The sequence below is a fragment of the Neomonachus schauinslandi genome, chromosome 8 (genome assembly GCF_002201575.2).
Source record: "Neomonachus schauinslandi chromosome 8, ASM220157v2, whole genome shotgun sequence".
Classification (NCBI taxonomy): Eukaryota; Metazoa; Chordata; class Mammalia; order Carnivora; family Phocidae; genus Neomonachus; species Neomonachus schauinslandi.
This window is the reverse complement of record NC_058410.1, coordinates 61,068,735-61,086,640: the sequence shown is the minus strand read 5'-3', so window position 1 is coordinate 61,086,640 and position 17,906 is coordinate 61,068,735. Positions and strand designations below refer to the sequence as shown.

The 17,906-nt window shown below is 41.1% G+C and overlaps 1 pseudogene; it reads left to right on the top strand.

The window, feature by feature from the left end:
• Nucleotides 1-575: 575 nt before the first annotated feature.
• Nucleotides 576-2,823, top strand: LOC110583549 (annotated as a pseudogene).
• The last annotated feature ends 15,083 nt before the right edge of the window (nucleotides 2,824-17,906 follow it).

The window sequence follows — 17,906 nt, the reverse complement described above, 5'->3', positions numbered from 1 at the left end:
CTAGAAGAACTAGCAACTGTTATCTAACCCAATGCTTCATTTTATTTGCATAGGCAATATACTATATATATCTATAGATAGATGGGGGTAGGGAAAGAGAGGGAGAGGAAGAGGGAGACATACGTGTATGTACAGACATACATATGCACACTGAAGGACCTCTGTTTATCAATTCTTTTCACCATATGAGAAAATTGGAACAGTGTAGCATAAATTCATGGTTATAGTTTCAAAAAGAATACCACATTTTCTGTTCCCACACTTGAGGGGTTTTTTTCCTAATAATATATTGTAATGTTTTACTGTGATTTCAAGAGAGCCACAGAATGCTGGTTCTCTATCCTGGTTTTAGTATTAACTGAGATGTGTCTCCAGGCAAATAACTAGGCCTTTCTAAGCTTCTATTTTCCTACTTATAAAAGATGGTTGGAAATCTCCTTCTCCTTGGAAAAAAGGGTGTGACCGCCTCCGCCTCAGGTCACACTGTGTAGATGAAGGACCATTTCAAGCCTCTAAAAATTAAGGAAAGCTCTAATTTGAAAATTCAGTGAGTCTGATAATGCCAGGTTTTAGAGATGGATATAAAGGCAGCCATGGCCAGCGTGATAGCTGAATTCACTGCTGGTGGTGCTGGGTGAGATCACTGTAAGAACAGACCGGAAAAAAAGATGAAACAACACAGGTCAACGTAAAGAAGGGCATGTTTATGTTATTCAAATGGGGAAAGTGTTCGACAAACTGAGTCATGGTTTCAATTTAACACTCACAACTGGTTCATGAAAGTGTGTAAAGATATGGCCATTTCCAGCTAAAGATACATCTCTAGATATAGATGGATAGGTGACAGACAAGTAGATAAGACTCCTATTATTTACTAATGGCCACATCCAATATGTTGACAAATAAGGAGTCAGTTGGGTGTTTACTGCCAGGTGTTGTTCTGAATACTTTCTGTGTATCAATTCAGTGCTCACAACCACCACATCGGGTGAGCACTATTACAATCTCTGTGTCACAGATAAGAAAGCTGAATATAGAGAGTTGACTAACTTATCCAAGATTATACAGCAAGTAATTGGCAGCCTCAGAATTTGAACCCAGGCAGTTTGGTTCCTGTTCATTTCCTTACCATCACTCTATACTCTCTGCTACAAATAATGATTAACACTTGGTATAGTCCAAGCGTAGTCCTAAGCACTGGGAGCACAACAATGAACAAGGCAGATAGAGCCTTTGCCCTCGTGGATTTCATGAAATAGTGGGAGATACAGATGAATAAGCAATTAAAATACAGTATTCTAAGTATTAGCCTAGAGGAGCTATAGTGTGCACAAGTCAGATATTTTTGGAGGGAGAGGGAATCTCAGAGAATTCCCTGAAGCAGTAAACAAAAACTGGAAAGATGAGTAGGAGGTCACCCGGAGAAATCAAGATGGAGGTGAGAGGGTAAAGAGGAGGGTGAAAGACAGAGAATTCCCAAAGGGAAGAGAATGCATGGCGCATTTGCAGAACTGAAAAGCACTTGAGGCACCCTCAGGCCTCCAGCCCTGTATCCCCACAGTGCTCCAGGGCCCTGCTCCATGGCCTTGCCCCCTGCCCTCGGAGGCCAGCCCCTGCGCACCTTGCCTGCCTCCCCTTCAGGGGGCCCTGCAGCAACCCACGCCTGGGGCTTCCAAGTCTGTCAGAATCATCCTCCCGGCCCCCAGGGAGTAAAAAAGAGATACCTGCAATATGCAAAGACCCCCACACCTACTTGGCCATGATTGCTTTGGTGATCCAGGCTGAACCCTCCCGCAGGCTAAGACTGGCCCAGGTCATCTGTAGGGTCCAGGCCCCTGTCCCCAATTTCAGGGACAACCACGAGGGTTGGAAGGATTCCATCTGCCACCACCTCTCCTCCAACCTCTGCTTCTGATGCTGCCACAGGTGCCAAAAAACCCTGCGAAGCCCCAGGCCAAGGGCAACTTGTGGGCGGCCGGTCGCCGTGAGCCGGGTCCCTGGCTCCACACCGCGGCTGCGGAACACGGCCCTGTGCTGATGCTGGCAAGGCAGGGGCGCAAGGGGAGCCTTCGCCAAGGACCTGGGCCCCTGCGTGCTGCCCGGCTGGCCCCACTGGCGGCCCATTGCCCAGCCGCTGCCCAGGGAGGGCCTCAGCCTAAAGTCTCTGCTAGGGGACCTTAGGATGGGGGCACCAGGAGCAGCCCAGGTCGGGAGGAGGTGGTGCCCGCTCCACCCCTGCCCTCTGAGAGGACTTTGTGGCCTCTCTGTCTCTCCCCGGCACAGGAGAGCAGAGGGGGAGACTTCTCGGGGGGAACCAGCAGGACCTCACCCCCACCCCTCTCCCCTGAGCACAGAGCCTGGCCCCTCTACTTACCGCAGGATACCCCAGAGCCTGGGGGACTGTCTAGCAGGAGTCACAGGGCCTCACCTAGGGGGCCGGTGTCCACCTCCTACTGCCCACCTACACCCCCAATGTGGTAATGTCCTTGGCTCCACTACCACCCACACCCTGTCCCCAGTGCCCACTTTCAACCAACCCAGCCTACTGGAGGGTGACCCCAGAAGCCCATGAGCCCCAGGGCTGCTCTGGGGTCTAGATGCCCTCTTCCAGGGGATGCCCCCAGTAAGAGCATCTGTGACGTGTGGGTCAGCCACGCCTCAGGTCCAGCTGCCTCCACCCCAGGCTGGCTACTCTCCTGTACAGCCTGTGAGTCTCCCAGGGCAGGGGCCACTTTCCCGGGCTACCCCTTCCTGCCACTATTGGCTTGCTGGGGAGCCAAGGCCAAGAGGACCAAGAGGTGTCTGTGGCCACAGCAGCCTTGAAACTCCAGGCACCAGCGGTGCTGAGGATCCACGATGTTTGTTGGACTACCCCACAAAGGGTTGTGGCCTCCTAGGCACCGCCCTGGCCCTGATGGTCAGTCATACCTCGCCTACCCCCAGGCGCAAGACTGGAAGGAGTGGGGCTTTGCTTGGAGTAGCCCTTTCCTGATCCCACTTTCTCGTGCCCTTCCTGTCATCTATCCTGACTTCCATCTGTCCATCACCACGTGTCACTTCCCCTCCCTGGCTCCAAGCTGGGGGAGGGAGAACCCATCCTCCCTCATCTGCCTGGGAATAAGGTAGCACCTTTTTGGGGAAAGGAAACTCCAAGACCCCATTTGGTTTTGGTGGTGGTAGTGGAGAAGATAAAAGTGAAGAAATAGATAACATTTAAAAAAAAAAAAAAAGCATTTCTGGAGGTGGAGGGAAGGGAGGCAAGAGGAAGGAGGGAAAATTGGAGCTATGGATAGGAGCCAGATCACACAGGGACACACCATCTTTAAAACTTTGGATTCTGCCTTTAACCAAGGAGCCATTAAATGGTATTAGAAGTGAAATTTCTTGATCATATTCGAAATGTGTAAAGAACATTATAACTGCTGTGTGGAGCCTGGCTAGTAGGAAGACAAGAGTGAGGACAGCAAGACCAGGTAACTAGCACAGCTATGTGGGTGAAAAGTAATAGTAGCCTGGTCTAGGGGCACGGCAGTGAGCAAAATGAGACTAGGACAAATTTCAGAGGTATTTAGGGAAGAAGCACAGAACCTGGGGCGGGCGGGGGTGGGAAAGAGGGGAGAATGGGAAAAGAGCGGTCAAGGTTGATGGCTAAATTTCTGGTTTGTCAAGTGGTCTTCTTCTCGTAGGGCACAGCAGCCTGGTGTAGGATTGGAGGAGACCAAGAGCTGGACTGAACCGGGGCTGGGTTCTGCAGGTGTATGGGGCAATGGGGCGAGGGGATAAAGGCTGAAGGCAAGAGAATAATTAAAGGGATAGAGTACAGAATCTAAGTTAAGTAAGGAAGAAAAGAGAGAAAAGTGAGAACGTAAGGGGTTCAAGGAACTGAAGGTCCTTCTCGGGCTGCAGAAGAAATGCAGTCAGTGAGGAAGGAAAAAATGATGGATTACCTACTGTCAGAAAATGGGATGTTGAAATCTCAGAGTTGAAGCAAAAAATCTAAAGTAATGCCAAAGGAGTAATAAGACTATGGAAACAGCAGAGGATTAAACAGTGAATAGTGACTAAAGTAGAAGGGAGAGAAATATCAAAGAGAGGTGGCGTGTCACCTTAGAGTCAATGGGGGGTGGGTCAGAGAGGGGACACGGAGGTGAATGGGGAAGAGGATACTGAAAACAAACAATGGAGACATCTACCCTCCCTCCCCTCCCCTGCTCTCCCGTTCTCTGCAGTAGAAATCATTCACCTTCCACAGTGAGAGCAGGGACGTGAGGCTGGGTGAGTTTGACTACTCCCAACAATGGCACAAAGCATGACAGCGGCCTGGTCTCCAAGGACCCAGAAGCTGTAGCCTGTTGTCATGAAACCTAAGTGAACCTCATCCAGGCTGTAAGCCTGTCAAACGCTGTGGTGTCTGCAGAGCACACGGGACCAGGGGCGGGGCCTGATGTTTCCTCCCGCACTCACATAAATCACTAAGGTCTTTGGGTCTTTCTCCAATTATTTATTCAAAAATTATTTACTGGGTGCCAGCTATGTGCCAGGCATACGGTACTAAGCAGGACAGATGTCCCACCCGGCAAGGATCTCAGGCCTTGTCGCCAAGGATTTTTAAAACCACAGTTCCAGCCTGAAGGGTGAAGAATCATGCCTGGGCTAGCCTGAAAAAGACACCAGACACTATGCTGGCAAAGTAACTGGGGAAGTAATAAATAAAACTAATGTGTGAGGGTTTTTTAAAGAAGTAAACAAATTAGTCTAGTTCTCACTATTCTTTGCTTACACTAATATCTTGAAAGAAAGAATGAAAATTAGCATAAATATGTAAAATATTTGGCATGTAGGGGAGAATTTCTCTGCTTTTCTAAAGATTCAAGACTCATATTTTTTAATGAGGTGAAATTGACATATAATATTATATTAGCTTCAGGTGTACAGCATAATGATTTGATATTTGCATACAATGTGATTGATTAGCACAATAAGTCTAGATACCATCTGTGATGGATGAAGGGATAAAGATGTAATATATAATAATATGTAAGATATATTATATAATGTAATATTATAATTATTGTAATTTATAATAAATTAAATTTATCATTATACATACACAATGGAATACTACTCAGCCATAAAAAAACAAAATCCCGCCATTTTCAACAACATGGATGAAACTTGAGTATATTATACTAAGTGAAAGAAGTCAGACAGAGAAAGACAAAGGCCATATGATTTCACTTACGTGTGCAATCTAAAAAACAAAACAAATGAACAAACAAAAGAAAACAAAACAAAACTCATAGAGACAGAACAGAACGGTAGTTGTCAAGACTCAGTTTTGAATCAAAAACAATTAAGCATCTGAGAAAAGCTATAATGCTCTATATGTAACCTAAATAAGTCACAATTTTGAGTAAATAAGTAATCATTTATATAATATAAAAATCCATAAAAATTTAGATGTGAGATTGTGTTTAACTCCTTCCCCCAAACAAGTTGAAAGTACCAACTGGCAATATTCACAAAAGATACTATTTACTCCTTTCTTCTATATTTTCCAAAAAATACCTTGCAAATTGTTTACCAGAAGAATGATTCAAGTTTCTCTTCTCCATTGATAATAGATTTTATATTAATAAATTCAGAAACGTACAACTCATTAAAATCTTCAGTCTCAGCAAAGCCTACAGCCTATCAAGATAATTTTAATGCCAAATAGATCACAGAAGAAAATAATGTTTTGTTTTGTTTTGTTTTGTTTTGTTTTGTTTTGTTTTGTTTTAGTTACACCGGCACAGTTCTAGTCCTGGACTTAAAGCTATCAGGAAGGATGTAATGTTTCCTCTGCCTACCTGCTTATCATCCTATTTATCAAACCCAATTTGAAGATATTATTTCAGATCAAGCGAACATCTTTTCAGCAGCCTAAGACTGGTCTACAACTCACTGAATAAAATATGTGGTATCTATGTTCTTCGTGGAAGTAACGGTGAGAAAGAATCTGATATATATATCATGGATATACATATATCATACATTCCTAATAGAACACAAATTTTTTTTAACTGGTTGCAACAATTCAATGACCTATCCATTAGCCTGGATAAAATATTAAATCTCTAGGTAGTTTTAAGTGAACTTGAACTTGATTGTTTCTTAGTTCTGCTTCAGAACCCCATGTTCATGTGCATGCAATTTCCACAGCAGCGGAAATGTGGATGTTGTGGGTCAGTGAGCATTCTTTTCCAGGGTGCTTCTCAGACGAAGCCCCACGATTAACACGGTGCCCTTAATGATGGGCGGGGGACTAAGCATTCCAAGATTGGCCTGGATTCTTGCCAGAAGGGAGAGAAAGGGGTCTTTGTATGTGGACATCTGAAGGGCGGGCATAAACATGTTAGTTGATACTTAACACCCAAAACCAGTGCCAAAACCGTTAGCTCCCCTCAATAGCCTACTCTGGTTTCAACTGTCCGCCACAATGGAGCAGCCACCTCAATATACAAAACTTGCTCTTTCAACATCCTCCGAGGAATTCCCAAAATAGCAGCTGTTAGAAGAAAACAGACTCTAATTCACTGACATATGCGGACCTTCTAATGTTTTTCTGGAGACAAGTTTCCAGAGTTTTGTTCCTACGTGACCATCTATGCATGCTTCCTGATTACCTTGTGGATGACGTGGTGCGATTCCTCCAGGCACTTGAAGCAGCAGCCCGGGATTCACGTTCAGATGAAATCGTCCGTTTGGGCGACAAGAGGTTCAGCTAATTTAGGTGGCGAATTTTTTATACGTTTTTCCGCTGGGTTTCCTTCCCTGCTGTCCGCCTCGCCCTTCCTCTTCAGTGCATTGAGAGATGCTGATGTGCCCGCAGCAACGTCCCCCGGAGGTGGCCGACTGTAGCGAAGCCAGCCCAGATTCGCCTGCCCGGAGCCCGGCCGAGTGTGCCGCCTCCGCCGAGCCTCCCCCCCCGCCCCCCGACCCGCGCCCCGCTCCCTCTGAGGCCCCTCCGGGATCTCCTCTGCCACCCGCTTCACCAGGCGGGAGCTCATCGCACACCTTCAATAACTTCCGTGGCCTCCGTTTCGTTCTGGCAAGACAGTTACCTGTGTTACGTGAATTCCACACGGAAAGTAAGCAACCGCCTATCTCTAGAGAGCCATTGGCCAGTCAGGGTCCTGCGGGTGCAGCAGTTCCAGAAACTTGGGCTTAGGAGTGGCCATGTGTAGCCAGAGAAGAGAAAAAAGTGATATGCTTGCAAGTCAAAGGGCTTTGATTTCCTTCTCCCCATACTTGCTCATGCAAAATAGTAACTCTACGTTAAGAGGTCATTGGGTGATTTCATATCTACTTATGACAATCCTATGTAGTGCAGATGGTTAGTACTTTTTCAGAAGAACTGGGGGGCGCCTCTGAAATGTCAGTTTTCAACAAGCAGCTCAACAAACAGACAAGTGTGGTCACTACAGGACATTGGCCCTGTGGATGTTTATTTAGGAGGGCAACATCCCTAAAGCAGCTCTAAACAACAAATTATTCCTAATAAGGAAACCATTTAATGAGGACAACTACAAAACACCATTAAATGTGGAACTATTTCATTCATTTATCAAATTCTGTCTCTTTAAGAATATATATAATAGGGTCCCCTGGGTGGCTCAGTCGGTTAAGCGTCTGCCTTCAGCTCAGGTCATGGTCTCAGGGTCCTGGGATCGAGCCCTACATCGGGCTCCTTGCTCAGCAGCGAGTCTGCTTCTTCCTCTCCCTCTGTGATCTCTCTTGCTCTCACTCTCTCTCAAATAAAAAATTTAAAAAAGGAAAGAATACATATAATAGTCTTTAAATACATAAATGATAATATATAGCATGGCTATTAGTAATGTGTAAAACTTAATTTATTACTCTTAACTATCTTTCATGATTTTTTAATCATCAAACACTCTAATATATTTTACAGGGTGATAACATTTAGAAGTTTTATTTAATAGACTCCTATTTATTTGGAGTAGGATTACAGTGACACAGTGAGGGGTGACGCACTTATGGTATAACTAGAAATTCCAGTAAAGGCAAAAGTCGACATTGTAAACTTAACAAGCCTTTGGTGTGACCTAGTTACATTAGAATATATTAATAAGGTTGCATATTGTAGGCTTTATGTTTCATTAGAAAGGTCATCGCCTATTTGTGTTGAAACATTAAAGAAAAGAGACCACATTAGCAGAGTGCTCTGCAAGGGGCTAAAGAATGAATGTACTTTGCTTCATTAGAATCACCTCACTGTAACTCGATATTCTGATTTTACAGTAGGAAGAGACAATAAGAGGGCTCAGAAGTCCCAGATTTCATATTCCTCTTGTTGGAAATGGATAGGTAATTGGACCATGACATTGTTTCTCCAAAACACAAATGTAACACAGTAAATGCAGTCCACCTGTGTGTTCTGATTATAATCAAAGATATCAGCCCCCTACATGCTAAATCATAGAAGACCTTACTTTCCAGAGGTCTGGTTAGTGCTCTCTAACATTTACACCACTGTATTAAGAGATGTTGTGCTATTTTAAAACATCACAACTTCTAATCCCAGAGTTATTATTGAAACAAATGCATTACCAGGTTTCTATGTATAATTCTTAGATGTTTTATGGATTTAACAAAAACATAAGCCTCAATAATCTTCAATAGGTGTTACTTATAATTATGCCAAGAAGAAATTTTAGATGCTTTGTTTCTATCACTAATGACAAGAAGACATAAACATATATGACTCATCCTGGTAAGCATTTTCTTAGAATCTTTAATTTCTATAGAAGAATAATAAACTATCCTGTCATTTAATCTCCAGATTACATGGGTCAACCCTTCTGTTTGGCTCTTTTCAGTTACAAAGAACAAAATATGCAGATTACCTTGTATAATGGCCTTTATTATAAGGATACTCAAGTGAGTAAGGAAGCAGAAAAAATCCCCCAAGCAAGACTTTAGAAGAAGCTGAACAGCACTTATGATTCCACTACAATGTCAGAAGCTCAACGGCAGTGCCCGGAGTCTGCCATTTGTGTGCCTCGGTTTCCCTCTCCTCCTCTCTCTCTAGCTCAGGGCTTTTGCTTGTCTCCATTCAGGGTATGTCTTCACTTCCCCAGGGCCATGCTGTTGGTCTCCATCTTTTCCTTTATTTGAAAGTCCCGCTCCCTAGGAGCAAAGATGCCATTTCCATAATCAGTCCATATCCAGATTAGAGCACCACAATGGAAGGAGAGATCTTCCCAGGCCACTCACATGCTGACCTGGGTCTTAGCACCGATTGCAGGCCCAACTCTGGCTGTGGCTGGAATAGCCAGGTCACACGACATGGCAGGAAATGGTTATACAAGGAACTACGTGCTCATAAAGGGACTGTGGTTATGTGGTATGCACTCATAGCACCACGAGCACTCATAACCTCAATGAGCAACACAGTGTAGCTCACCGGAGATGTAGCCTCCAACTGCCTACCATCCATGGGAGAAGAATTTAAAGGGCTTGCTATGATCCATTCCTCTAGAGGGACTGAGGTAGATATCCAAACACTCTCATTACTACCATATTGTCAAGACCCCTTATGGAGTTGCTTATACTAAACTCTTCTTTCATCATCTGCCTTTAGCTTTCATTCAAATTAATGGAAAGGAAAAAAGCTTTGTTTTTGGAAATGCTTCCTTGTATTGACGATAGGAACATTGTTGAGAACGCTCTTCAGGACCTTCTCATATGCAGCTCTATGGGAGAAATTTCCTTTAGGACTACAGAGCACAGCCAGTTCACCTGTGTCCTGTTTTGTTTCTCATCTTGACACTTATTCTACTTCTGATTTTCCTTAATCCTATTTTTTTAATATTTTGTATTTTGCCTTTTTTGATAAATTAATTCAAATCCCTTGAGGAAATACAGTATAATGAATAATATTTTTTTTAAGATGTTATTTTTATTTATTTGACAGAGAGAGAGCGAGAGCAGGAACACAAGCAGGGGGAGTGGGAGAGGGAGAAGCAGGTTTCCCGCAGAGCAGGGAGCTCGATGTGGGACTCGATCCCAGGACCCTAGGATCATGACCTGAGCTGAAGGCAGACGCTTAACGTCTGAGCCACCCAGGCATCCTAATGAATAATATTTTAAAAGACATATATGACAAACAGAAAAAGCATATTTGATCCTTTCATGCTGAATTTTTGAGATAGTCACAAAGGTCCACTGATATCTACCTGTTCCACTGAACTAAGAATTTAATTCAAAACCACTGCAGAGAAGACCTCACCAAAAAGAACTATCCTAAATTCAAGTAAATGTCATAAATAACTTTCTAGATGAAAAATGTCACAGGTATTCAACCTCTATGTACTTCCAAATACCAATTTATATTATCACAACTAGTACCTAATCCTATAAAATTTGTACGTCCACACCATTGCTAGTGACATTTTCATGAAAGACAATATTGTATAGAAATAAAAGCCAAATTAAAACTGGCCACACAGTGGCGATATATATAGAAATATACAAATTGTATTTTTACCAATGAAAGGGGAGGAGGAAAGAATCAACATGATTAGGTGACTTTTTTGTTAAAAAAAGAAAGAAAGAAAAAAGCTTCAAGTGCCTCAAAACCCTATATTCGTTGTTGACTCTATAGCACGGTAAGATAGAATGAATAAATAATTTCTGATTCTAGTAGAAGAAGGAGATATAGTGATAAATGGCTGTTACAGAATCTGCTTCTCCAGTGTCCTTAAATAATAGTTTGTCCACTAGTGCATCATGTTCTTCTATTTAACCGGAAACCTCCCTCGATCTCCACAAAGTGGGCCATAGGTAACCAAGTACCTAATGCTTCAAATGCTGGCACATTCAAAAATAGTCTTTAATTCCTACATTTGTATCTTTGGGGTAAATACCCAGTAGTGCAATTGCTGGGTCATATGGTAGCTCTATTTTCAACTTTTTGAAAAACCTCCGTACTGTTTTCCAGAGTGGCTGCACCAGCTTGCATTCCCACCAACAGTGTAGGAGAGAAACAAACTGAGGGTTCTAGAGGGGAGGGGGGTGGGGGGTTGGGTCAGCCTGGTGATGGGTATTAAAGAGGGCATCTACTGAATGGAGCACTGGGTGTTATGCACAAACAATGAATCATGGAACACTACATCAAAAACTAATGATGTAATGTATGGTGATTAACATAACATAATAAAATTTTTTAAAAATAGTCTTTAATTCAAGAGAAAGGTCTCAGTCAAATATGCAAGTCTAATGACAAATCTTCCTCAATTTGAGCAAAACAATCATTTTTATGTTACCTTTTCCAAGCATGGTCCTTTCTGTCTTACACACACACACCCTCTTGTCTTCTTCCACCAGACAAACTAAGATAATTTGCTACATCCACAGATCCAGGTGACGTGTTGCCTCACAAAATCAAACAGGAATAATAAAAAATACACAGAGATTTTCTTTCAAGACAGACGAATTTTCTAAGTGATAAAAGAGACTCATAAGTTTCATATCTCTCTCTAATGAAGATGAAAATCATGTTAAACACCAAATACACTTGTCTAATTACATCAGGAAATACCGTTCTGTATTTGCTAATGAAATGTGATGCTACTGTATTCACTGAGAGCCAAAATAAAGTGAAGATATAACATTCTAATTACAAAAAGGCAATTGGTAAAATGGTTGTATGCTTTGAACTGTAATAAAAATTAATAAAATTATGTAAATACAAACACAGTTACTGAAAACATGACACTCTAATTTTAGAAAAGCCACAGAACATAATGACTTAAGAAACTTCAAACCATTTTTAACCTCATTCTCTTCACAGAGAGAAGACTAATGAGAAAATGTTTGTCTGAAAGGCTAATATTTGTTTTGATATATTTACTTCATTGCTCTAAGTATGGAAGCCACTCCATATCCTATGGCAGTAAGGATAAAATCCTAAATAAATAAATAAATATGCAAGCATGAATTTTCCATCCACAGGCATTTTGCAACCTCCAGCTAAGTCTCCATTGATGCATTCATAAATGTCTTAATGGCCTTACTACGTTAGAGTCCTGTTATAATGCAGGAGCCAGAGGACACACAGAACCCCCTCATTGTATGCTTTCCAAGTTATAAGAAAAGGGATGCACCACGCATCACTATGTACACAGAGAACATGATCTGACCTCCGTGATCAAATCCATGGTATAACCAGGTGCCTTGTAATAGGCTATTATCATAGCTGGTGCTTAGTGATTCTCCACAGTGGGCTTTGTTCTGTACTAATTTTTCATCCTGAAATCTCTTCATAGTGTTCATGTTGACTCAAGAAATGCAATGTCTTTAAAATTAACCTTAGGAGTATATGTTCTATTAAATTTTCTAATAATTTAAACATGAAACATTATTAAAATTCATATAGCCTATTCCTACATTTTAATTCTTTAAAATTAATATTTTCATTGACTATGACAGAGATCAGTGAAATGATAAGCTTTCTAACTTTCATCACTTAACAATATCTTAGTCAAGAAGTGAATATGGCTCTAAACCAAATAAGCAATTTAAAAACCCTTCAAATGCTGTGTCTCTGAATCATCTGAATAAATACCATATTCTTTACTAACAGTCTTCAATGATAAATGTGCTTATTTGCAATACACTTACTCAAGGAGTTGTAAAGGGACCAGAGATAATGTAAAAGGTCCCTACTTGCTTTAGTATGCAGGGAAAAAAATACTACTTCAAGCCTGAAAATATATGATGGACAGTATATCTTCCATTTGGTTCTGATTACTTTTTGTAATCTACTGGGAGTTAATACCAGAGCACAGATCTTCTGTGTTTCTACAGAAGTCTCCCCTAAGGTAGGTATAAGAATTATACCAGCTACAGAGGATGTGAATTTACTCTGATAAAATTGCTACAAATACACCATCAAAATTATGTATATATGAAAATTGGGAATATTTTTATTTTCGGTCACTTTCAGGATGTGATTATGTCAACATGAAGGATTTACTTAATCCATAAAAATATATCATTTATTGTGCTTTTAACATGGCTCTTAAAAAAAAAAAAACACTTCAAGTGTAACAAAATCGGAGTAGTATTTAAAACACCCAGATTAAACATCTAAATGATAAATACTGCATGGTACTGCACATCTGTTCTTTGTAGTGTTTTTCCAGTAATGCAGCACAGTGCAGCATTTCAGCAAACCAATTCAAACATGAGAATCGCTACAGAGCAAAAGCTCTTGTCACTGTTTGTGATTGTCTAATGGTATATGGTTCAATCATAAAGGGCAGCTGACAGGCTGGTATAAGAAATGAATTTTCTTCTTCCTCCTGACACATCAGGGTAGGGCCCCCTGCTGTAATGCAGAAAATCTTTTATGCAAAAAGAATACACCATCTTTCAGCACATGATTGCTATTCAGAAGATTCTGATTAGGTTTTTTGGTGCATTTTTAAAAATATTGATACAAAATTATAAAAAGAGCAAACTAAGTCTAGGCTTATACCTTATCTCCCCACTTAGTTATTCTGTGACCTCAGGCATATTACCTTTTTTCTCAATGCCTTCATTGCCCCATCTTTGAAATGGGGATGGTAATAATAAAATACAGTTCCTGTCCTAGAATTTCTTCAATAAGATGAGTAAAATGGATGAATATTTGTTCATTAAGAGTTTCAGCCTATGTAGAAAAATACTACCCATGCAGCCTTGGGGCAAACGATGTTCTATTTTCAAACACTTAAAGAAGAGATAGTCATACTAAAATCCCTAATGAAAAGTAAATCAAACATGTTGCATAAAGTATAACATTTCAGATTTGAAACTTTTTGGATATGTTGTACAAAGTATAGACATTTCACTCTTCTTGGCACAGAGAGATCAAATAGCAATCCTATTGGATAAGTCTGTAATGAAAACTAAGTCTGTGGACTGTGTGTCAAGCACTTCGATAAATACTTTACCATTTATTTTCTCCTTGAAGTGCTATTATTAAATCCATTTCATAAATGAGAAAACCGAAGCCTACAGAATTTTTTTTAATTGTCCCCTAGTTAAAATATTTAAGGACAGGATACTTCTTAAGAACACTGGCAGTCAAGCCGAAGTCAACCCCAGCTTATACTTCTAACTACTATGCTATGCTCTAACGATTCATTTGATGAGGTGGCCAATATTATACGAAGGATGCGAGAGTGATAGGAAGGGCAGGAGACAGAGGGCCTCAGTCCTCTGGACAAAACCCAGAAGAGAGTGACTCCAACTGGAGGAGACACAGGTAAGTGGAGCAGCCGGTACAGAGGGCTCATCAGAACAGGCAGGGGGAGTCAGGGGCCTCAGCTAAATTGGTGAGAGAGTCACGGAAGAGTAAGAAAAGGACTGGGCAGGTGGGCCTCCCCTGGGAAAGTCAAGTACGATTATACCAATAATAGAGGCGAGGCAGAGCTTGGGAGGCAGGCTGGAGACGCGTTAGTCACCTGGGAAAGGGACCTCTGAAGGGAAGAGGCACTAATGAATGTGATTTATGTGAGTTCATGTTCATAAGGCTGTATAAATGCAAGTTATTATTGCTCGAGGAGTCTTACATTCACTAGAAGGAAAGTGTTACCTAAGAGAGACATCGGAATAAGATATTCCGTGCAAATTAACTAGGGCTGCTATTCTGTGGCTAAAAACATCCTACCTCTGGCTGAGTATCCCATTATCTAGTCTGAGATAGTCAGGGGATGGATTAGTGCTACTTTCAGAGGTGCAGGGAGAGATCAAAGCACACCCTGTTGGAGACTGAGGTGCTGCTGGGGTTTTTAAGAAATGCAAAGGCAAATCCTGCTCTGGGAAGAAGTCGAGTAGAGCAGATATACTTGAAGGGAGGCTAGGCCTGGACAGGAAGTCCTCAGGGGAGGGGGAAAAGATAGGTCTGGATGGAAGGAGCATCCAAAGGAGATGTTCATGGCAGAGGCTTAAGTGGGAAAAGGCCTCACCTGATGAGTCTGAGGATATCCAAGTTGACTAAAATGTCAGATTTTCTATACCAGTTTTTGGGGGTTTTTTGGGTTTTTTTTAAGATTTTATTTATTTATTTGAGAGAGAGAGAGAGCAGGAGCAGTGGGGAGGGGCAGAAGCAGAGGGAGAAGCAGGCTCCCCACCGAGAAGGACCCCAATGTGGGGCTCGCTCTCAGGACCCTGGAATCACGACCTGAGCCGAAGGCAGATGCTTAATGGACTGAGCCACCCAGCGCCCCTGTACCAGCTTTTTTTTTTTTTATTCTTATGTTAATCCCCTACATTACATCATTAGTTTTAGATGTAGTGTTCCATGATTCATTATGTGTGCATAACACCCAGTGCTCCATGCAGAATGTGCCCTCCTCAATACCCACCACCAGGCTAACCCATCCTCCCACCCCCCTCCCCTCTAGAACCCTCAGTTTGTTTTTCAGAGTCCATCGTCTCTCATGGTTCGTCTACCCCTCCGATTTCCCCCGATTCATTCTTCCCCTCCCGCTACCTTCTTCTTCTTCTTCTTTTTTTTTTCTTAACATATATTGCATTATTTGTTTCAGAGGTACAGATCTGAGATTCAACAGTCTTGCACAATTCACAGCGCTCACCATAGCACATACCCTCCCCAATGTCTATCACCCAGCCACCCCATCCCTCCCACCCCACCCCCCACTCCAGCAACCCTCAGTTTGTTTCCTGCAATTAAGAATTCCTCATATCAGTGAGATCATATGATACATGTCTTTCTCTGTTTGACTTATTTCACTCAACATAATACCCTCCAGTTCCTGTACCAGCTTTTTAAATGGAGGTCTGTGGGTATATTCTAAGGAACCTAAGAGTTTTTAAATTCAAGAAACATTATCTTACACTAAAACCACTTCCGAGATTACCTAATTCTTTAAAAAGAAATGTGTGCATCTGGGAGCCCTTTTACGAAAAAGAATAAAACCCTATGAATATAAATTATTTACAAAAGTATTTTTTTAATTTCTTTCTTTTAGTCATCTCTGCACCCAGCGTGGGGCTCTCACTTACAACCCCAAGATCAAGAGTCACATGTTCTTCTGACTGAACCAGCCAAGTGCCCCAAAAGTAAGTAGTTTTTAATCAAGATAGATAGGGCCCGGGCATGTAAGGGGCTTTGAAGGTTAAGCATAGCATTTGGTTAAATTGGGACAGAAAGGGCAAAACACTCAGTAGAGGTCTGGCCTGATTCACTCCCCCTGTGGGGAACAAAATAAGAGAAATGGTTGAAGAGTTGGAAGCTTTGGTGCCCTCAGTGAATAACAATAGAGGATTCTGGTTATCAGTGTGGAAAGAGTGCCATAAAATAAAAGCCCAGGAGAAGGTTCTGGCATTAATTAGAAACCAAAGATTTTTCTAATTGTCCCCATGGATCTGGAACAAAAATCAGAGGACTCTGACACACAGTTACATTCACAAGAAATAATCTGCTTAGAAACTCAGTGATGATATTCCAACTCAACTTTGCTGTTTTCTTAATGATTGCTTTTTTGTAGTCATGTGTCTTGATGTCAATGGTCAGAAGTCAATAAAGATATCTTTAAATTAGTGACCAAATGTACTAATAACCACCAGTTGATTGTTAGCTATTCATAGGCACACTACTTTCTCATAAATAGTTCATTGATTTATTATACCTTATATCGTCCATTATTTTAATTCAGAGAAATCAAACAGAGATTATAGGGAAACTCCGGGACAAGTCAATGAAACACTAATACCATACATTGACCCTTAAATCTGATTTGGCGCATAGAGCTACAGCAAAACCAAACAAAACTGAATGACTTAAATCGATTAAATTAATCCATTGTGTTGAAAACTATTAGAATTCTGACTCATTTCCAAGCAACTTCACTAAAACTGGGATGATGTCCCCCAGGAAGAGCCCATTACTGAGTTAAATGACTAGTTTGTTGGTTGAGGTAATTTTTTAAATATTCAGGGGAAACTTGTTTTGAATCTTTTTAAAAAGTCTCTTAAAAGCTATTGCAGAGGACTGGGAAAACAAAGGTTATAAAATGTAAATTAAACCCCAAAGTAAAAAGATTATAACATAAAAGAAACTAGGGACAAAGTCAGGTTTTGTGGGACCTTAAGCTTATATGAGTTGGAATCCTTTTTTAGAAAAATAATTTTAAATTATGAATTAAAAATGTATACAAAACTGAATGTTCTTCAATGATGTGAGTAGGGACCTGGTCAAATAAGGGTCTTGAAGATTAAGCATCATTAGCTTCCCAGTACATCCACCTCCTAGGAGGAGCTCAGAATTATGATGTTCCTTCATCTTCTGAGTTACTCAACACAGGACCTGAGATCTTTTCACTGGAATAAATTAAAGATGATCTTCCTCATAATTAGAGACAGCAATAAAGAGAGGTTAGTTGGTGTTAAAATTAATGCATCAAAATGATTCTTATAAGCAGCCAAGAACCAGGAATACAGTGATCAGGCAGGAGTTAGGGATAAATCATGGGTAATTCTGTAGTTTAAAAAAAATTATTTTAATGGGCACCACTTGTTAGAAAATAATGTAACATAACCTTGTAAAGTTAAAAATCCACAAACTCTAAACCTGACAATTCTGCTCCTAAGTGTGTGTGTGTGTATGTGTGTGTGATATATGATATATCATATATATATGATTTGTTAGAATAAAATTGAAACTACAATAGAAAACTGACAAATTTTGTTTTGACTCTTATCTTAGAAAGGAAGAGATATGCAAAAAATACAGACAAACTATTAAAGCATTCAAAAGTATTTTCAGTTTATTAAAGTTCTGATTCAGAGCTGATTATCAAAAGTTAGTTGATAAGGCTTGGCTCTAT